This window comes from Ambystoma mexicanum, chromosome 11 (genome assembly GCF_040938575.1).
Source record: "Ambystoma mexicanum isolate Mex_15411 chromosome 11, UKY_AmexF1_1, whole genome shotgun sequence".
NCBI classification, from domain to species: Eukaryota; Metazoa; Chordata; class Amphibia; order Caudata; family Ambystomatidae; genus Ambystoma; species Ambystoma mexicanum.
Window position 1 is genome coordinate 699,379,305 of NC_090934.1, and position 22,214 is coordinate 699,401,518.

Here is a 22,214-nt window from a genome sequence, read left to right on the forward strand (position 1 = left end):
CCACTACTTTTGATTGTGTGACTGGGCAGGAGCTGTGTACGGTAAATTGCAGTAACGTTGTAGCTGGACAAAACTGCATGATCCCCTTGATTCCACGGCTTTCTTATAACGACCGGAGAAATTGAACACAAGCAATGCCTGGGCAGGGGGGTAAGAGGAAAGCAGGTACTCCACGGTCCTCTCGTGCTGCTTTCAGCCTGAGATTGGTATGCTCTAGGAAGCATTCACACAACAGTATTGTGAGCTCAGACATTTCCTTTAGCAAAACGCTACTTGGTATGCAGAACAATACACACTGCACAAAATGTTTGGTTTGCAGCACTTAATCCGTTTTATCCCCACCCTAGCCCTCTTACTATGTACCTGGCTATGGATGCCAATTAATGGTTGTATCACCATTCAGCCGAAACTAATAAAAAAGGGGTTATTACGAAATGTTCTCATGAAAATTGGAAATGTTTTGCTGGTTGCCCACAGTACTTATTGTATCGTTTTGTTACATTAAAACCCTGTTTCACTATTAATTTAGGACATTTTACTAATGAATGTGTATGTTATCAATGTACGCATTTTTTGTTCACATTGAATTTCATTAACTATGAATTTTGTTGTACAAATAACCTGACCAAGCATGTGTTTTGGTTCCCTTATTTGATGTTCTTCGTCATTTTTAATAGATGTATTGTAATTATCATTCAAACATTACACATCATGCTTTTCTGCATACATTCAGATTTTTAATAATCTGTGTGGTATACTGTTATCAGAAATTGTAGCTTTAAGATCTTTGTTGATGATATTGGCAATAATAAAGATTCATAAAAATACCTTCTCTTCTTCCATTGTACATATCTCTGCTTGTAACTTGGTTTGATAAAAAAAAAAAGGGTTGGGAAGAAGAATACAAAAAGTAATGCAACAGTTAGCTTTATGTTTACCAATTAAATTGACAATTGTAATGCCTGAATATATGTCATTTCAAATATTTCCATATTTTGCTGTGTTGATTAATGAGACATTTCTAGTACAAACAATATACATGACTGAGGTCACTGTTTGAAACACTAACAGCAGGCATCTACAATAAAAAACAACCACAAGATCTGTAAGCTCTTTTTTGTTAACAATGTTATTTACCTGTAACAATAGCTCTCTGATTACTTTTGGCAGACACTGGATACCATAAAAGAGTATATCTCAAGGGTTCTGCCTGGCATTTGGTAAAAATAAGGCAGAAAAAGAAGTGGGGTCATATTCCATCTAAAAAACCGTGTTCGAGATATAAAGCAAGATAGAGAACGAGTGTCACTCGTATTAAGTACTTTGTGAGAGAACTCAAAAAATATGATACAACTTATGTGAAAACAAAAGGTGGTATGTTGGCCCACTGCTGTGAAGGACCTCCTCTTACAGCATTTTGGCGGTGAATTGGTTAAGGATTAGGTCAGAAGAATAGCTGTGAATTGAGTCGCTGGACGGATAACAATATTATACGTTTGCTACTTAAAAAAAGGAACAATTTAAAACGTTGCTGGGAAGATTGCCCTATTATTCAATGCAATGAGAACTTGATCCCTGGACTCCCACTGACCTCAGTCAACTAAAAGTTTCCTGCAGTTTTTTTTAGAACTCCCCATTCAAAAGATTTTGGAGCAGTCACCAGGCCTTGTGTTACAGTGGAAATGGCCATGCAATCTGAGGCAGGTTTAAAAGGTAAAAGGAAAAGGGGGTACATGGCAGGTGGGTACAGTGGGTCTCATTCAAACAACTACTAGTTTTTTAGGTGCAACAAGCCCAAAGGAGCAATTACCAACAGCCAGATAAATGCCTTCTCAAGTTGGAAGTAAAGGAGAATTTTATGGACAAAAAGGGATTTCCCATTCTCGATTCGAGTATGTTTGATCAAGTGAAAATGTTGTAATTAACACATTCACTGAGGTCCTCTTTATGTCATGTTCTACGGATGACACTGCTATGAATACGTGAACAAAGCAGTGGAGGAGCAACCGGGAAAAGATATTTGCGTATTCTTACCCCCTATTTTATTTACTTGGAAGTATTAACCAGATTTAAGGGATCTAATGGACAGGTTCGCCGTTTATCTGGAGCCCTGAGAGCTTTGTTTCAAGTTCCTTCTGACTCTGGAGGGCAAGATAGGTCTGAGTTATACTGCAGGCATCTGCCCGCAAAATTCTTACATCTCTGTTGGCTGGTCAGCTTCTGGTTTTGAGCAGCGAGCTTGGGCGTCATGTGACAAAGAGACGATGTGTTGATGAGAGAGCAATGATGGCCAATTCCCCATAAACAGAGATAGACTTGTGGAGAAGATGTAACCGTGTTGAAATAGTAGTAATACAGCAGACTTAGCAGCAAATATTTGAAGCATGCAGCTTCTCCTGAGTGGAGGAAAAAAGATCATGGGGAAGCCTCCAGCACTGGACAACTGGAAGTGGGCGGCACACCTGAACAGTACAATATGCAGCAAATACTGAACTAGGACAACCCATTTTTGATGTTCTTCAATCACTGCATCAGAGCCTAGCGGAACAGGCCAAAGCAGAGAGGGCATACAACTCAAACAGATGTTGCTTGGTTTTGGGGATTATACTAAGAGTGCCTTAGCAGGTGCGTATAAAAACCCTATATTCACAATCTGATACTGTGAGTCTAAATGCACCCATGACCCCGCCAACTGAACAGAGGAGCCTGAGGGAAGACTAACAGACCTTAATTACTAATTGGTGGTACAAAGACAAGTGTGGATTCCAAGATGACGGCTGGCAGAGGAGGACGTGCCTGAGAGTCTCTTTCCACCTGGCCGCATACTAATTCCCCTCCATTTCCGAAACCAGTAGCAGAAGGAGAGGATCCTCTGACGTTGGCATCAGTCGGAAACATAGGTGCGCAAAATCTGCGACGAAGATCAAGGACGGCATGAGCTGTGAAACCAGGTAGCAGGAGGATCCCATCGAACTAGCCCGTCAGCTGTAACGCGGCTGCTAATAAAAGGCGACCGAAAGAGAAAGACCTTAGGGAGTACTTCGCCCCCTCTGTCCCCCGGGAGTGCACATTAGAGACGAAAACGTGCGAAGGGACGAGTGGAAGGAGGAGCCCCCGGGACGCGACCAGAGGAGTGGAAGAGAGCACGGGCCCCGTAGGAGTGGAAGGTAACGTGGACCCAAGCTCCAAGTAAGAGAAACCGACAGGCTTGATATATGTCAAAATACAAAGCCTCATTCAACAGATATTCAACAGATAAATCCCTGGCGCATGCAGGCCGAGCTGAACCATATAATTACTACAATAATAACAATCGGGGCAGAAATAGCTCTGAGCCATCAAGCCGTTTCACGGCACGACTGACACAGCAGGGAGGGGAGAACTAATAACGATAGCACGCATCACCAATATGAAGTTTTTAAAAAACACCATAACCCTCACGAGAGGATTTGTGCTTAATAAGGTGGCGTAGCATACCAGAGAGGATACCCCTGCTATCACAAATAAGAACACTGATACAATATGCGCCATAAAAGACCGCCGGACTCTGGAAATTGACCAACGCAGACATTTGAAGTTCATAAAAAGAGCAATCTCTCTCCCCAGCCACACATATCAATACAAGAGGGTGGAGGACAGGTATAGGGTAATAAAGGAAGCCCAAGCTATGGCCAGCACTCCACGAAAGAACTCAGAGATTAAAGAGTGAAATCCGAATAGACAGTCCTGGAAAGAAGGGATTCTAGTCCCAGGAAACAAAAAGTGCTGCAAAAGCGGTCCAAGAAGATTGAGACAAAGTGGGGGACCTTCTGGAAGTAAGACATTCCCGGAACAGAGTAAGCGACAGACAGCGGGATAACAGCGAGTCCCTCGGATCGAGACCCTCATACATAGGCAAATAAGAGGGAAGAAACATATAACAAAATCACTAGCACCCTTGAAAAAGCTCACATGTCCAAGACAAGGGGGAAAGTGGTGCAAGCGACTCCACTCAAACCTTAGGCAAGACAAGATCCAAGTAAAAAAACAGCTGTGGAGCACTGAAACCCCAACTCCCTCGAAAAGCGTAGGAACAACTCAAAAACCATAAACCGCAGAGATAAGCCCAGAAGTAAAGATGGCGACAACCAAAGAAGATATGCAAAATTGGTTTAAGGAATTCCAAGAGCAATTTATGTACTCATTTATTATCCAGTTTAACGCACTAGCAGAAATTAAACAATCGGTGCAGGAACTGAGAGTGGATGTGGTGAAATTGCAAGAGAGAACTGACACGCTGGAGAAAGTGGTATAAAATGTTGAAGAAGAAGCACAACAAAGCAGGGAAGCCCTAGAACATATAGCACGCCTCACAAATAATCTGGCGATTCAGTGTGAGCACCTGGAAAACCGATTTCGGAAGGTCCAACATTAGAATAAAAAATATGGCGGAATCAGTGGAGGATAAAGACCTGAAAGGGGCAGACAAACAGGTCTTCACGGACATTCTAGCAAGGAATGGGCAAGAAGAGATTCAACTGGACTGAGTGCACCGTGTGGGCCCAAGGAGAACAGGAGATCCAGGTGTACGCCCAAGGGACATATTAGTAGCACTCACCTCATATTCCCAGAAGGTAAACATTCTGAGGAAAGCAAGAACGGCGGGTCAAATTCGAATGAATGGAGAGGAAATTCAACTCTACCAAGACCTGGGGGGGCGTGGCTAGCTGACGAGCGATGTGCAGCTGAATCCCTGCTGCTCCCGTGCAGTCGCAAAATCCGACCGAAATCCTGTGTTGACAACCCCCAAAGACGGTGTCCAGACAGCTGGAATGGGAGCCTGAGACCCAGAGGCAGTGGATAACGGCCTCGGTGGAGGTGTGGAGAGCAGTGCTTTTACGGGCGCTCGCCGGAAAATCCGGACTGCCTGGCGGGAAGAGACACCCAAGATGGCCTCCGTGGCGTAGTGAGGGAGAAGGAGGAGGACGGCTGGAAGCCCGTGGTCGGTGGACATACGCGGCGCCCCCAAGTGCAGCAGGGGCAGTGACTGGCGGAGATGTGCCCTTGTTGGAAGAGCAGGACTTGTTGCTGCCGCGCGGGCGGTGAGGAGATTGGACTTGCGCTCGCATTAGCGGTACAACCCGCTGAGACGGACTGGGCTCTGCCGTGTGGCGTATGGTGGAGCGGTCCGCGCAGGAGTTGGCAGGGGAGGAAGCCGCGGGAGGAACGAAGTGACTTGGGCGCTCTGCAGCGGGGGAAGTGCCTGCCAGGATCCAACGTGTGCGCGCCGGTGACTGGATCAGCAGGGCGGATCCGAGCTACAGTGTGAGAAGGTTAGTGGAGGCTGAGAGGCTGGAGCCTGCATTGCGGCCCTGTGGACATAGCTGCTGAAGCGGTGGCTGGGCAGAGGGCGGCGGAGCTCTCAGGGAGCGCCCAGAAGTTACGCACAGTGCTTGCCCTGAACTAATTTATTTATTTGTTTTTTTTAAAAAAAATGTATTTCTGCCTGCCAGTGGAGGGGCAGTGCAGGGGGGGGGGGCACTGGATTGACTGGAGTGTGCCTCTGGGGACTTTGGAGGAGATGGGGGAGAAGCCACTGAGGTGGAGAGCAGGGGGTGGACTTTTTGCTCCCTGATGTTGGAGGGCCCTGGGGCTCTGCCTGTCTTCTCCCAGGTTGTCTGACAGGGGGGAGACGTGGCTGTGTTCGGAGTAGGGGAAGCAGAGATTTGAAAGCAGCGTGGAGTAGTCCGCTCACCTACTGCCTGGAGGAGGGGGCTGACTCCTGGGAACTGGAGTGGTGCAACAGCCAGTGGGAAGCGTTCAGCCCTTGCTGGAAAGAGTTGGATAAAGTGAGCAGAGCAGGGGCTGAATAGGAGTGACGTTGGGGACATGGTCCCTTGGCGGGAAAAATAAGGCTGGTGTGGAGGGCCTGGCACACTGAGACGTTTGCTGTGCGGAGAGGGGGCTCTGCTGGGAGACACAGGCAGGACAAAAGAACTTGGGGCACAGGTGGGCCAGTTGAGGACAATTCGTAGGACCCACGCCCAGGGGCGAGAAAATAAGAGTTGCTTTGAGATGGGCAAGAGTCAGCAGCGGATGGACAAATACACAGAGACTAAGGATAGTGCCCGGAGACAGGAGGGTGCAGATCGGCAGGAGCAGCCCCCAGGGGAGGACAGAAGGTGCGGGTGCACCGCCGAGAGTATTGGTGGCTAAAATCATGAAATTCCGGCATTAAGATGCCATTTTGCAAGATGCCCGCAGAAGGAGCTATTACATGATTGACAGCGTGAAGTTGAGGATTTTCCCGGACTTTACGCTTGAGGTGCAGCGACAGAGGAGGTCCTTTGATGCAGTGCGAAGCCGGCTAAGGGAACTCAATTTAAAATACATGATGTTTTTCCCGGCTGAAGTGAAAGTGCTGTCGGGGGGGAAATCGTGGTTTTTTACATCTCCGAGAGAGGTATGGGATTGGTTGGAGGTGGGGCAACATCAGGTGAAACCGCTGTCGGGGGGCCCTAAGATGGGAGCAGGTCAGGAGGCGGAAAAGTGTGGGTAAGGTTCAGCGAGACGTCAATGGCAGGGGGTCCAGCAGTAATTGGTTTTCTGGTTGGAGGAGGTATAGGAGATGGTGGGGGGAACACATCGGTGGGGCTGCACGGGGCAAGTGATAAAGCCCTCAATTTACGCGACACTACTGACTACCATCCCCAGGGGGGTGAAGAAGGGGGGCTGAGTAGTCCAGTGGGTCTGTAGTTACGGAGGAGGAAGGAGGAGAGGGAAGGAGTTTGGGGGGGTGGGGTAATGTAGGGTGTGGGGGGAAAGGGGGGTGTTCAGGGGAAGGAAGGGGGGGAGGGTTTGGGATGTTGGCACCAAGTTGGGGTCCGGTGCAGGAGGGGGGAAGCTGGATAAGAGTGGTAGAAATGGGACCTAACACAGCAGGGGCGAGAGATATGGGAAAGGGGAGGGAGAAGTGGGTACGGAGACTGGGAAGGCTGAATAGGAGAAGGGCTATGATGGGAAGAAGCTTCAGTCTACCGGATGGGTAAGCTAGGAAGTTTGAAGATTGGGACATGGAATGTCCGAGGATTATCACAAGAGGAAGAGAGTGGGGGAGTTTTTGAAGAGACAAGAAATACAAGTGGCCCTGTTGCAGGAGATGCATGCAAATGCAGAGTTGCTGGGGAGGTTGGAGAAGCTTTGGGGGGGGCAGATAACTGGCACGGAGTACTCAACCCAGGCGAGGGGTGTTCTGATCTGGGTGTTGAGGGGGTGCCATTGAAGGTGGAGCGGGTGTTGAAGGATGGGGAGGGTAGAACGGTCCTTGCGCACTGTCTGTGGGAAAACAGGTCAATATGCTTGGTTAATTCGTATGCGCCAAATGTGGACGACAAAGAGTATGTCCCTTCAGTGATGCGCGTGATGGGGGTTTATAGAGGGGAAATGGTAGTGTGGGGGCGAGATTTTAATTGCCACTTGGATGATCGGTTGGATGGGAGGGGAACGAGAGGAGGGCCTAAGAAACACATGGCGGGGTCGCTACGGAGGGTAATGGGGGAATTGGACTTGGTGGAAGTGTGGCGGGAGAAACATGGGGAGGAAAGAGGCTTCTCCTACCATTCGGTGGTGCACGGTTCGTACTCGCATTTAGATTACTTGGTAACGGGAAGGGAGTACTGTCACTGCTTTGGAGAGACTATGTACCTCGGGCGTATCCTATCGGATCACTCTCCTTTGGTGACGACATTGTGCGGGTCTAGTGAGGAGCCTCCGTGGCGGTTATGGCGGATGCAGAGGGAGGCGTTACAGGATTGGGCGTTTGTGGCGGAGCTTAGAGAGGGGATCAGGTCGTACTTTGAGCTAAATGAGGGTACGGTGGAGACTAGGGGAGTGCTGTGGGAGGCCTTCAAGGCGACTATAAGAGGGAAGTGTTTGGCCATGACAGTGGGGATGCAAAAACGACTTCTAGAGACGTTGCAGAGGGTGGAGGCCCGGGTCGCGGAACTGGACAGGGAGGCAGCGGGTGGAGTGGAGGTGGGAGAGGCCTTGGCGTGGGGGCTGGAGCTTCACGAGAGAACCCTGTCGGAGCTTTCACACTTTGATAATAATAGACGAGATGTTCGACTTCATGGTCGAGGGACTGTTGCCTCTGCTGGGCCATGGCCATTTGCGGTGGTGTCACAGAGGGGCTGGTCACCTCATGTTGCCTTGCCACAGGGCTTGTGGGGGATGGCCAGTCATCGTCTTGTGGGTGCCCCTGCGTGGTATCCTCATGGTGTACGGGATGGAACAAACAGGGGGATTGAGACAGGTCATGGATGGATCTTACTTCGACATCCCCGTTTTCTGTGTCGGAGCATGCTGCCATTAATGCAGTGTCACCTATGGTGCTGCTGCCACCAGAAGCAGTGCCTTCTGTGGCATCCATTGGGGGGACCTGTGGTGGTGCTGTTGTGGGCATGCTGGCTGCTGGGGTGCCTGTTGAAGTTCCCTCCTGTGTGCTGTCACTTGATTTCTGCTGCCGTGTCTTGATGCGTGCAGCTGAGGTGGAGGGTCTTTGGCCGTTGGTCTTGGCCCTCTTTGCAGGTGTGCTGGTAGGGGTGTCCTGGAGCTCGTCGTTTGAATCGGACCCTGTGGTGGAGTAAAGGAGGGCGAGCGTTATTAATGGGTCTGTTGAAATTGGAATGGCAATGTATCACATGCATTGGGGTGGTACCTGAGGGTGATTTGGGTCGGGGCCTTGGAGGTGGTTTCATTTTTGTGTGGATTGAGGATGCAGTTGTTTTGCAGCCTGCAGTTAGGGTGTGCATGCTGCACGTGTAGAGGGTGTTTTTAGGGTTTTTAATTATTTATGTATTTATTGTGAGTTTTAAAGTGCGCTATCAGGCCAATGTATGTGGACGTTCTCCTGGACATGTGTTACTGTTGCACTATGTGGACACATGGTACTTCACATGATTGGACATTGTGGATTTAGCATTGTTTTATTTGGCCCACCTACCTGATTCTTCGGATGTCTGCACTCCTTTCTCCATCCCTCCGACTCCCTCTATACTCTCCATTCCAATGGTGGAGGCACAGATTTCTTCCCAGGGGGTCAACTTGATGGGTGATTCCGATCCTCCCCCGGTAGCTGTGGCAATGTTTCGGTTGGCAGAAAGTATGCTCCGGACGCGTATCCGCAGGTCGTCCCATCGCTTTCTGCATTGCTGTGGGTTGCGGGGTGCGGTCCCCACCGCACTTACCCGCTGTGCCACCAGGGCCCATATGGCCTTCTTGTTCGCAAGTGCCGTCCTGGTCATTTGCGTCGAGAAGACGACGGCAGCATTCTCCTGGAGGGTCTCTGTGAGCACGGTGAGTTCCTCACGGGAGAAGTGGACCTGCCGCTTGCGGTCGCACGCTTTTTTCGCTACTTTTCCCATTGTTGTTGTTTTCACTAGGGTGGATGACGGGTTGTGATGTGTCTCAGGGTAGTATTTTTAATGGTTGTGTGGGAATTCTGATTTTATAGGTGTACGGCGTGCTGTTTTCCGTTCCGGGACCATGTTTTTACTTCCGTTTCCGTATATTTACGGTCACCGTACTTTCCGATTGCCGCTCATTACGGTGTCCGCTAAAATGGTTGGCGGAATTGCACCTAGGGCGCCGTACGACGGCGGTGGGGGGCGTTTTGGGGACATTTCCGCCATCGCGGACATTGCACTTCCGCCATGGAGTAGTGCTCGTGCCCGATGGGTCGGAATTAGCCGCACTTTGCTCCGTCGTGCAATGGCGGAAACGCTATTTACGCTGTGGCGGTCAGGTCAGTCACTTTCCGCCAGGGTCGTAATGAGGGCCATAACATATTGATATTTTATTTCCTTTATAACATTTCATTTTATTTGTAACATATCGAGGAATAAATCTTACAAAAAAGATAGGGCAATTGCATAGTGCAAATTACCCATCACTGTAAGAAAGAATAAGACATGACCTGGTAAAATGGAACCCTCTAACAGTATCATGGTGGGGGAGGATAACATCGATAAAAATGAACGTTCTACCGCAATTATTATATTATTTTCAGGCATTGCATATTAGAGTGTCGAAAACATTTTTCAAGTCCCTCAATAAGGCAATATCATCAAATAAAGAACCCCCAGAGCAGCAATAACAACGCTAACGCCCCAAGGAACAAAGGGGGAATGACCCTTTCACATTTTAACAAACATTATGAAGCAGCACAGATTAGGGTGGTGAGAGAATGGTCATGGGGGCTACATTGACCCACTGAACAGAATTTTGTCAAAACCAAGCTGCATTTGCGCAGAAACAGCAAAATGGTTGCGCCAGCTCCTGTGAGCACCATGGCCTTAAAACTGCGTTTTGCAGCAACAAAAAGATGCCTGCACCGTGTTGCAAAGCATACATTGGGCAGGATGGAACAATGGGACACACTGAGGGAGTGTGCCAGTGTGTTCTGACATATACAGATGGAATAAAGTGAAAAGGCAGCACTGCTTTGCTGCAAGGCCAAAATCTTCATTAAACAGGAAGCTTTTCACATAAAAAAAATGCTGCTCTGATGCTATTTCCATCTGTTTTTCCTTAAACCACTGTGATTAATAAGACCCTGCCATGTCCATTATCTCTCATTGTGCTTCAGCAAAACAGGGCATGATTTCTAAATGACAGGCCCTGTCAAATCAACTCTGAGGAAAATCAACAAAAGCTTCACTTTTCCCACATGGGAAAACACGTTTATTTTCATCACAATGGGCCTCATTACAACTCAGGCGGTAAGGGGTTTACGGCGCCGTAAACAGCGCCGACCCTTACCGCCTGAGTACGAGGTCCCTTAGCGCCATGGCGGATTTAACACCTGCTTTTAGCAGGTGTTAAAATCCATGGCGCTAAGGGACCATGGAGTTAATTACGCCACCGTAATTTACGGTGGCGTAATTAACGCCTTCCCCACTCCCATTATGCCCTATGGGGCAAAAATGGGAATGGGGAAGGGTAAATGGGGATTGGGGACTTACCGCCCCGCCAAACTCGGAATGGGGCGGTAAGTCCGCCAACCACCATGGCGTAAACGTAGTTTACGCCATGGTGGTAAAGTCACGGCCCAGGCGGTAACTTACCGCCTGGGTCGTAATGAGGCCCAATGTATCAAAGCTCAGTAATTCAAAGAAACTCCAGCTATCTGAGCCATGTCAATTTCAATACATCTCTGCTTCAAACAAAACTCCTGCATACAAGGAAACAACTATGGGGCTAATTCATAGAATTCGGCGCACAAGTGGCGCACGCAGCTGGCACACAGAGTGCGCGTGCGGCAGTCTGCGCCAGCCGCGTGCGCCAAAACCCATTTCGGCGCACAGCGTATTCATGGATTTATACATCCATAAGCAGCCGCAGAGCAGAGTGGTGCAGCGACCCTGCAGCAGCGCCAGTTACGCCCCCAACCCCGTGCGCCAAAAACATTGCACAAATCCAGTACATGGCGCAAAGGCCAGTGGACCAGCATACAGCCCCCCAACCATGAAAACGCGTGTAAAACTCCCCGCACACCCCTCGAAATACACGTACCCTGCACGCGCCAGGTAAATTGCGTGGAAAAAGTCCCCCCTGTGGTGTGGGCTGCCTGTGGGGCATGGCCAGGGTGGATGGGCTGCCTGTGGGGCAAGGGGAGGATGGATGGGCAGCCTGAGCGAATTTCGGGGGTATGCGGGGAGTTGCACACGCGATAGGCCCTGTGTGAGCGGGGTACGTGTATTTGCGGGGAACGCGGGGAGTTGCACACGCGATAGGCCCTGTGCGAGCAGGGTACGTGTATTTCGTGGGCACGCAGGGAGTTTCACATGCGACAGGCCTTGGGCGAGCGGGGTACGTGTATTTCGGGAGTACGCAGGGAGTTTCACATGCGACAGGGCTTGGTCGAGCGGGGTACGTGTATTTGGGGGGTGCGCGGGGAGTTGCACACGCGACAGGCCCTGTGCGAGGGGGGTACGTGTAGTTGGGGGGTGCGCTGGGAATTTCACACGCAACAGGCCCTGTGCGAGCGAGGTACGTGTATTTGGGGGGTATGCGGGGAGTTTCACACGGGATAGTCCTGGCGAGAGCAGGGTACATGTATTTCGGGGGTGCACGGGGAGTTTCACACGCGATTTGGCATCGTGGGCCCTCCCGGGTGTGCGGTTTCCCCCTCCCCATGCCCTGCAGGCAGCCCACATGGCACCATGCACTTGTGAGCCCCAACTCATGTCCGCCATCCCCCCACCCACCATTGACGGGCACCTGCCAGCAGGCCCCGACGCAGGTCCCCCGCTCCTGGGGCTGGGCTGTGGAGCGATGGAATACCAGTCGGGAGTCTTCTGTTCCAGCAGGGGTGGTCACAGCAACTGCAGATGGCTGACGTGCAGGCACCAAATAGCAGGGCACGTGGCCAGCAGGCAGGCAGCAGCAGATGGCAGGTGGGAGAGTGCTCGGGGCTCTGGGGGACAGGAAAATGGCCTTCTGGGCAGGAGAGTGGTCTTCCGTGTGTTGTCACGTGGCCAGCTTGATACGGAGTGAATTGGCACGTGAAAAAACTGCACATCAGCATGTAATTCGAGGACAGGCCCTTAGCGCGTAAGCGTGTCTATGACGTTACGCGCGTAGCCGTTTCCCTCGTGACGGGTGCATAGTGAATCAGCACGTGACAAAAAAAACACGTCTGCGTGTTAATGCGTGTAATTCGAGGAAAGGCTCTTAGCGTGTAAGTGACGTTGCACGTGTGGGCTGGTTTAAAAGGTACGCGTAGGACACCATTTTCTTGTACGTGCTTTTTGTGGAGAGCGAGCGGGTGATTCTTGTACTTCTTGTCGGTTCACACGCGATTTCTTCACAACGGTTCCAGTTCGTACTCCTTGTATACTCAGACAGCGTTCAATTCTTCTTTTGGCGGGGGTGTTGCCAACGCGCACACGCACGTCTTTTTCACGTTCTTTTTCCAGGCAGACGGTGAGTCGCACAGATATTTTTCAACTGTGGTTGACCCTGTGTGTCGCGTACCCATTCAGAGGTCATTGTAGCCTGCGTGTACCACGTGTACGCTTATTTTTGTGTTTCTGGGTGCCACCGCGTAGTGCGGGTTCTTTATTCCACGCACGTGGGCTACCAGGGGTTGCGCGCACGTTCATTTTTGTTTTCGGGGTGCCTGAGTGTTGCGTGACCCGTCATCTTCCCCCAGGGGTCACAGACAGCCTTGCTAGAGCACTAGGGTATGTATTCCATCTAGTACCCTGCCCCTTTCACCCCAATTGCCCAGGACAATTGTTTACTGCACCTCCCATTCGCACAATAACATCAGTGCCATGGTTGGGAGGCGAACAAGTGGTAAGGGAGGCAAAGGTGGCCGACCTCCAAGAGGTGGCTGCAGTAGGGGACGTGGCCAGGATGTGCAGGGTGGCCCAAGAGGCCAGTGTGTGGAGGACCAATCAGGGACACCTATGCCCCCCCAATGGGTCAGCTGACACCATCCCAGCTCAGCCCTTGTTAAGCCGGCCCATATTGTTGCCCCAAACGGCACAGGGTGACTCACAGGCCGACTTCCGTGTCACCAAGTCAAAGCCACGTGTGGCGGTGAAAGTTGCTGTCACCAGGCCATGTAGATCTGGGGCAGCTGTGTCATCTGCTGCTCCAAGTAGCCAGGGTGAGGATGCTGCAGGAGCAGCTGCAGCTCAATCCACCCCAGCTCCGAGTCACCCAGCCGGGACAGTGTTGGTCCAAGTCCATCACACCGAGGTTGGTCCTGCCAACATCCCCCAGCAGCCAAATGCCTGCAGTGAGACCTTTGGTCATCGTGCCTTTGGCTACTTCCAGTGCCCAGTCCACTTGCGCTTCAGCCCCTACCCACCAGAGCGGCGTAAACCACTCAGGGTCCGCACCACCTCTCAAGAGGAAGAAGGGTGCTCTTGCGGTACAGGCTCGGACCCCAGACACAGCTCCCCCCCTCCAGCACGTCAAGGAAGCATTGTTTCAATGATGTGGAACAAGACGCACTTGTGGGCTACGTGTCGGCCCATGGCCGTGAAATGCTGGTGACTGCAGGGTGCAAGACTACGACTGCTCAACGTAGGGCCCACTGGCAGTGCATCGCAGACCAGATTAGTTCCCTTGGATTTGTGAGGCGCACAGCTGATGATTGCTCTAAGCGGTGGAATGACCTCAAACGCAGAGCAAAGAACAAGCTGGCTTCCAATCATGCCTCTACTCTGGTGACTGGCAGAGGGTCTCCACCAGAGGAGGAAGTACTCACAGAACATGAGTCAATCGCTGGAGGCTTCATCACAGAGGATCAGATCCAAGGCGTGGGAGACCTACCAGATCTTGAGGCAATGTCCGGTGAGTGCCCATGCATGTGTGTGCAAACCATGTGTATGTTGCTTGGGTGATGTGTTCTGATTGAGTGCCAGGTGAGGCTGTGTAGTCATGACTGCTATGGGTCACCCATTTGCTGCTTCTAAACCATCCTCCGGCCTTGGGTTTGGGTTTTACAGTATCCCTTCTGACCACAGTTGACAATTTGCACCTGATTACTGCACTTGCCTTTCAACTGCCATCATGCCACAAAATTGTTCATACAGTTTTCCTATTCATTCTGCCTGATTGATGCAATCCTTTGCATGTTTACCACACATTTTTGTGCCGTTCTGCCCCAAATTTAACATTCTTCAGACATAGATTACACCCCACAATGCCCCACATTTGTTTCCTTATTATGGGAATGAATTAATCAATCAGGCTGATTGAGTAATGTGCACCTACATATGCCCTTCAAACAATCACTTTGGGGCCCAGTTTGAATGTTCAACATGACAATTGTCTTCTGTCATGTCCAAGTGACCAACCAATGATGTATCCATGTGCCTGCCACCACTGCAGTAGTGAACACTGGCTTTGTTGCAGCGTGTGACACATGTGTGTTTTGTCACACTCTTTTGCATGTTCTATTTCATGATGTCCATCTCACATGGATGGGTGACAGTACTGATTTTCTACCATCTGGGTGTCCTTGTCAAATCTGCCATGGCTATGCTACGTGCCATCTGTGTGGTGGCATGTGTTATGTATGTGGATTGTCCATGCCACTCACAGGCTCATGTGTGATGGCGGTGCTATGCAGCATGCAGCACATGTGTTGCTTTTCCATCTTGGAGTCCTCAGTGTCTGCTTTTAGGTTCCCCTTCCACTTCATTGCCAGTTCATGCATGCCAGAGTTATTGTCATGTGTGACATGTGTCATTTATGTATTCGATGTGTACCTCGTGATGCCTATGTGTGTGGGCTATGCTGCTCATGCCTGTCTTCATTACTTTTCTTTTATGTTTTTGCAGGTGATGAGGCACTAGATGCTGTAGAGGAGGAGGAGATGGCGCAGAGGCAGGAGTACTCACAGACACAACCAGGCACCTGTGGAGGTCGTGGGGTGGTGGTGGGTGAAAATCCATTACTCCTATAGACCATCCTGTCCACGGGTGTCACTGGGTACACCTCCGCAGACCTCTATAGCTCAGGTGCTGACATTGAGACATATGTCCCGTCGCAGGTGAGTGTTTCTGGCAGGGATGCTGTTCTGTCCAACCCACCTGCACTGGGGGTAGACCCCTCTAGGGGGCATTCAGTGTTGGAAAGTCCACCTGTGGTGGTTACGGATGCAGGGTCACACTCCACTATATTTGCTCCTGTTCCTGGCCCAGCAGATCAAAGGAGGAATGCAGTCCTGCAGCCTCAGGCAGTGCCAGCACAAGAAGGTGCCCATCACCTTGCCCCAAACAGGTGTGGTGCCCGCCAACGCGGTGGCCGTGCGCCACCAGGCAATACTGTGTGAGAGAACTCCATTTATACTATTGCAGCACAACAGGGGGCATCGTGTGAGATTATGGCTCAGGCCATGGATAGGGTGGCCATTTCCTTTCTCCCCCTGAAAGGCAGGTGGAGCTCCAACAGCAGGCAACAGAGTCCATGTGCCGCTCACACAGGGAGGACATGTTGGTGTCCAACAGGGACCGATGGGCTGGCCTGGAGACTCTGCGCACAGCCATATCTGTAGAGTCACAGGCCCACAGGAATGCCCTGAGGTTAGAACACAGGTCCCTCAGAGATACTCTGGGTGCACTTGAGGTGTCCCAGTGTACAAGGTCAGAACAGAAGCTGAAGCAGCTGCCACACACCCTCTCAGCTGAGCTCCAGGCAACCCGTGAGGAGATCCGGGCATCACGCGAGGCCTTGCAGGCAGAAATGCGTGCTACCCGTGAGGTGCTGCATGGGGATCTCCGTACCATCATCATGCAGAACCAAACCTTTCAGACCCGCATGCTTGCTGCCATGGAGGAGCATGCCAGGGCTTTGCGTGGTCTGCCTCCCATATCACGGCCACCTTCTAATGTACCACCAGAGGGTGATGACAGCGACGACAGTTCTCCCACTGTAGGGTAGCCGTGCAGGCCATGAGCCCATGGAGGTTTTCTTTTTCTCAACATCCACGCATGTCGGTGTTGAGGTGCACCCTGTACCTCCTCCCTCCTGGGTGGCCTCACCCCCCCGCACACACCAGGTCGACACATGGCCATTTTTGATTTTTTTTGTTCCATGTTTCATTCAGAATTCAGAATTAGAATAGAATTTATTATCTTTTTGCTACTTCTTTTTTCTATTTATTATTTACAAAATCTTTTCCTTTTTTCATTTTATTTTCATTTAATTTTTTTATTTTCAATTGTATTCTGATTTTTAATTTGTTATTTTATTGATTTGGTTTACTTTTCATTTACTTTTTCTTTATTTAATTTGCATTTACTTTTTTGTTCATAACCATTTCATTTCAGATTGAGAAATCATGTTACAGGGTGTTGCTTTGTGTGGCTCACGTAGGCATCCACTGTGTATTCCAGCTGGGCACATGCAGGCTTGTCCTGTCTTTGGGTTAGAAACTTGGGTTCCTGACACACACACCCCTCCTGCTTCCCCCTTTCCATGGGCTCGCAAAGGGTGTGACCAAGTGACAGTAACTTACACAGAGGCATTGGCTCCCATAAGTTGTGTGGGCAGTCTCTAGTCCAAACTGTGTATACATCCCTAGTGGGGATTGGTGTTCATTTCTCCACTGCATGGTTGATTTGTATATAGTATTACATACAGAACTTTTTGCATATCTACATGTAGCATCTTCATGTCTTAACCAGCCTCTCTCCATTGCAGATGCAGTTCATGTTGTATGCAGTACACTGCCACATTTACCTACCAGCAACACACTGCAGTTGGATGGGGTCGATGTGCTGCCTTTGTCAGGTTGTGATACTTACACTACTTTCATTTTTTACTGTCATACGTTGCCACTGTTGGATCCTATACTAATGTTTTGTCTTGCTGGTAAGTATTTGTTCGTGTGTGCTGTTATTTTTTCATTAGTGAGAGGAAATTGTCTCTGGCCTGTTTACATTTGGGACAGTGTACTTTGTGACACGTGTGTCATGTGTTGTGCGTTCATTTGGTTGCTATCACATAGCATGCCATGCCATGGTGTGTTGGGTAGATGAGATGGGGTTAGGGAGGGGTTGGGTGACATGCCACTATTTTGTTGTAGTATTTTGAAGGGGGTAGTCCTTCATGCTGCATGAATGTGTGCCTTTTACTGACACAGCATTGGATGTGTTTAAGTAGCTAGGGATGCACATGATGTAGCACTTCCAGGTAAACAATCTCAGGGTGGTATGGTTGTGACAGTTGACTGTCCCTTTTGTCATCATCATAAATTGTCAGCTGGTATGTGCCAGGCCTGTGTGCACTTCGCAGGGGTGGGATTTTAGGTGAAGTAATTTGCCACAAGCTGGGTACGGGCAGCCTCACCACGTGCCCTTTCACCTCCCATGCACAGCGGCCATGCATGTGGTTGGGGATGTGGGGGCACCACCATGTCCACCGGCACGCCCCGCCTGGTTGCAACGTTGTGCAGGACACATGCTGCCACTATGATCCTGCACACTACTGGGGGCGCATATAGCAGCTGCCCACCAGAGCGGTCAAGGGAGCGAAAGCGTGACTTGAGCACTCCGAATGTGCGCTCCACTATGCCCCGGGTTGCAATATGAGCTGTGTTCCATTTTACCTGGGGTGGTGTGGTGGGGTTCTGTATTGGCGTCATCATGTAGGTGCTCAGAGGGTAGGCATTGTCCCCTGGGGAGGTGATAATGGTTTTCATTAGTTGGGTTTTCCCATTTGTCAGTGTCTGACATGCATGCATGTGCAGAGGCATTTGTACTCACCAATGACTCCCAGCTTCCAGGTCCCGGTTTAGGGGTGACATTCGGAATATGAAACTATCATGGGTGGACCCCGAATAGTTGGCATATACTGAGGTGATAATTCCCTTGGCATCACATACAACCTGCACGTTGATGGAATGCCAGTGCTTGCGGTTTCGATAGATGTGCTCAGTGGCCCTGGGAGGACGTAGAGCCACATGGGTGCAATCAATGGCACCTAGCACTTTGGGGAAGTGTGCCACCCTGTAAAAATCCTGGACAACGGCCTGCCTTTCTGCAGGTGTTCTGGGCATGTATTTGTGCCTGCGGACTGAGGGGCGTGCAGTCATGATCGCCAACACCTGGTGTAGGCAGCGTGACTGCGTGGCCTAAGACACCCCCAACTATGGCACTTGTCCGCTGAAATGTCCCAGTAGCCAATAAGTGCTACCTTTTCCAAGGGGCTCAGTGCTTGGGAGCACCGGGTGGGTGATGTGAGGTCATCCTCCCACTCAGCAACCAGTTCTAGGGTGATATGGGGTGGAAACCTGTACCTCCCATAGACATGGTCATCAGGCATCCCGAAAAGGCTGGTCCTGGGTAAAAAAATGCAGGGCCTGGCTATCCTCCTCCTCCTGCGGTTTCCCACGCTCACTGGTGCGAGGAACGGTCATCGTAGCGTATGAGCTTGTTTGTTATTTGCGTGCACTTTTATGCTGCGCGGAGCTGCTTACGCCTGCTTCCTGCTGGCGTACGTGTTTCCGGATTAGCACGTCTTTTTTGGCGCACGGGTTTCCCCTGTTCGATTCCATGAATACGTGTTGTTAGCATGCGTGTGGGCGTTGCGGGCATTTACCTCCGGTACTTCCCCCGTAACGCCCACATTTTCAAGCGTTGTTCCCCATTCCACGTGTTACGCCCCGTGTTACGCCCACTATTATTGTGTGCGCTACACGTTGTGTGCTTTCCCTGTGCACGCTGCGCACAGCGTTTAGTGACGTGTGCGCCCGTGTGCGCCACCCACGGATTTGGCGTGCATCCCAGGTTTTCCACGCGCAGTGTATTCCATGAATCGATGAACGGCTGCGTGCGCGGCTTTAGCACGTGTGCGCTGTGATTTTCACGCTTGCGCTCCCCTTTTCGGCGCACATTTATTCCATGAATTAGCCTGTATAGCTGCAGGACAATGTGGCAATCCAGAGGGAGATGCAAAATCGCATTTGAAAAGAAATGCTAGCTTTTCACCACACATGTAAAATGGGCTTTGCAAACTCAGAGAGAAAGGCCTGTTTTAAAAGTAAACTGTTGAATGGAAGCCTGCCATTATCTAGCAATGTGAAGGGGTTTGTTGCTGGGAAAAATACACACCTGGGTTATTTTATTCAACTGTTTTGTTTAACTCAGGACCAAAATATAAGAAAGTAAAACAGTTAACCTATACTGGCTGGATTTTGCAAGGTCCAAAAGAAAAATAGGTTTCTGTTTGGAGGGATGCTACCCACAGGAGGGCCACTCTCAGCAGATACTAACAACCCAGTGATAATTATTAGGTTGGACAGAATCAAGTCTAGGCTGAACCCACTGACAATGGGATTTCCAGGACAAGAAAGTGTGAAGTGGGGTAGGGACAATAAACCTTCAATCCATATGGGAAACCCCCACCTTGCTCTGGAGGAAATGATAGTTGGTGGCAGCTGAAGAAAGAAAGAAATGGCCCAGTGACAGACAACGGACTGCCATTTGCGTCCAAAGACTATTTATGAATAAAAATGTAAAGACGGACCTTTATCTCTGTAGCACGACTTTGTAAAAATGTCGCAGTTTAAAAGTGGTTTTTCTGGGCTTTCATTTAAGACATGGAAGAATTCACTGACCCTTTGGGAATGGAAATGGCAATAAATCGGGGATTACAAGGAAAGTATCCATGATGACAATTTTTATACTTACATCCCTTATGTTAATCCACACATGTGTATAAAGTTTTGGAATTTTAGGCTGAATCGTTGATACTCAAAATTACCAAAACGTCTTAGAAGGGCCAAACAATGTCGCACAGATTGCAGAGTTGGAGTGTTATGCTCTACATAAAATATGTAACCTGTGTATATCATTTGCTAAGAGATGTCAACTGTATAAATATACCGTTTGTGGCAAAATCAGATTTTGGCTAAAATAACTGGGAGGTTTTTGAACATTGTAAACTCACATCATAAATCTGCCCTCCTGCTTTGAAATCCAACCAGTTGAGAGCGAAGCGGAGACTAGCACCCCTGACTAATCCCATTAGTTAGAGGTGTGTTTAGCTAAGCCTGGCCAGCCATATACTTGGATGATGTCACTGTGAATTATAAATAAGAGTCCCTGACAAGACTCTAGACACACAGACACAGACTCTTCCTGATTTTCCTGCGCCGGCGTTCCATTCCTGTTTCATTCATCCTGCTGAGTCCAGATCCCAACTACAAGGCCAAAGCATTGCTGATCCTACTCCAGGGCCCACTGCAAAACCCAAGCTGATCCTATTCCCAGCAAGGCCCTTGATCAAGAATAAACCCACTAATCTCCCATTAAAAAGGGGAAAGCTGTGGTATTCTTTGGGAAGCATCCTGAATCAGCCTGGCTTGCTGCCCACTAATTGCTTGCCCACTAACTGCATCCAGAGGTACCTGTGCCATCCAGTGACCAGAATTACCATCCAGTGACCCGACCTGCCCAGCTGTGTTTTGTCCAGCTGTCCTTTGCCAGGTGTGCTGCCGTGTAGCGACCAGAACCATTGACGGTCCAAAATCCCAAACTAAAAGTGGACTGTAAGTATAATCCCTACCCCATATAAATCCATAGTCTGCGTGTCTTGCATTTGTCCTTATCCCAATCTCTAAGCCATCCTATCCTTATCCTGTCCTGGTAACTTGTCAAAACTGTCAGAATTCTCTGTGTTCTTGCCCTTGATCTCCAAGCATTAGCGCCAGCTTTCTCTTCATTCCTGTCTTGCGTAGATCATAAATCATTAGCGATATTTGGATTAAATTAATTAATTTTCCCCTCACGAAAAGGGGTACACTGCGTGAAGGGTTACAACTGCAGCGTAACTTGGATATTCACGGGTGGCGTTCCTCTTTGATTAGCCATTAAATCTAGTTTAAGTAAACTTTGCCTTTCACTTTTAAAAACCGATTTCTCTTTTTCACTGTTATATTTTCCTAAAAAAAAACCTCACTCTACCTTCCAAATCTCTCTCAAGTCACCAGCTAGAGACCTATTTTCACCTCTATGTTGTACCTGTGATATATATCTGTCCCCCAGCCCAAAGATCGCACTCCAAATCAGAGTATTTCACCCGTTTTTATAAATAAACGTGTGAGTAAATTTACACAGCAATTGAAAGGAAATGCAACTTTTACACGTGTCATTTTGCTGCCATCTGTTCAAAACTTTCCACTCAGATTCCCATTGTATGCTCTTGGTAATCCATTGCTTGTGATTGTTAGTGTCTATGCATTGTTGCTTTAGTGAGAAATTGTTTTTACTTTAAAGTTTTAACCGCACATTAATTAATTATTTGTCAATTTCCGAGTGTCATTGCATAACATTGCAAGGGGTTTGAAATCCGTTTCCCACTCTTATTTGGGGAGGGAAGGTCGGATTTGGATTCCGTTTTCTGCATCTTATTCCTGATTACTTCTTGTGTCTTTCCATCCATTCAGAATTGATTATTTGTGGGTTGAGGGAACATTGCAAGGGGAAATCCTAACTTGGGTGCTATCTTTCCTAAATCAAAAAGTTCTCTGATTCCCTGGTGTTTTGTATATGTTCCACTAGAATGTTAAACCAAGTGTATTGCTTACATCCTCATTGTAATATCACCCCATTGGTGATTGCTGCCCCATATTAAAAATTGTATGATTTCTTTTGAATTTTAAAATAAATAAATAAATATTGCATTTTACCAACCAGCCTGGTTCATGGTTC

The 22,214-nt window shown here is 49.2% G+C and overlaps 1 long non-coding RNA gene across 1 annotated transcript in view; it reads right to left on the minus strand.

Annotated features, from left to right (window-relative positions):
• Positions 1-827: 827 nt before the first annotated feature.
• Positions 828-22,214, minus strand: part of LOC138504765 (uncharacterized) — a 216,047-nt gene continuing 194,660 nt past the window's right edge. The window contains exon 3 of the long non-coding RNA XR_011279955.1: positions 828-864. This is a non-coding gene — a long non-coding RNA (uncharacterized lncRNA). The remainder of the gene's footprint in view (positions 865-22,214) is intronic.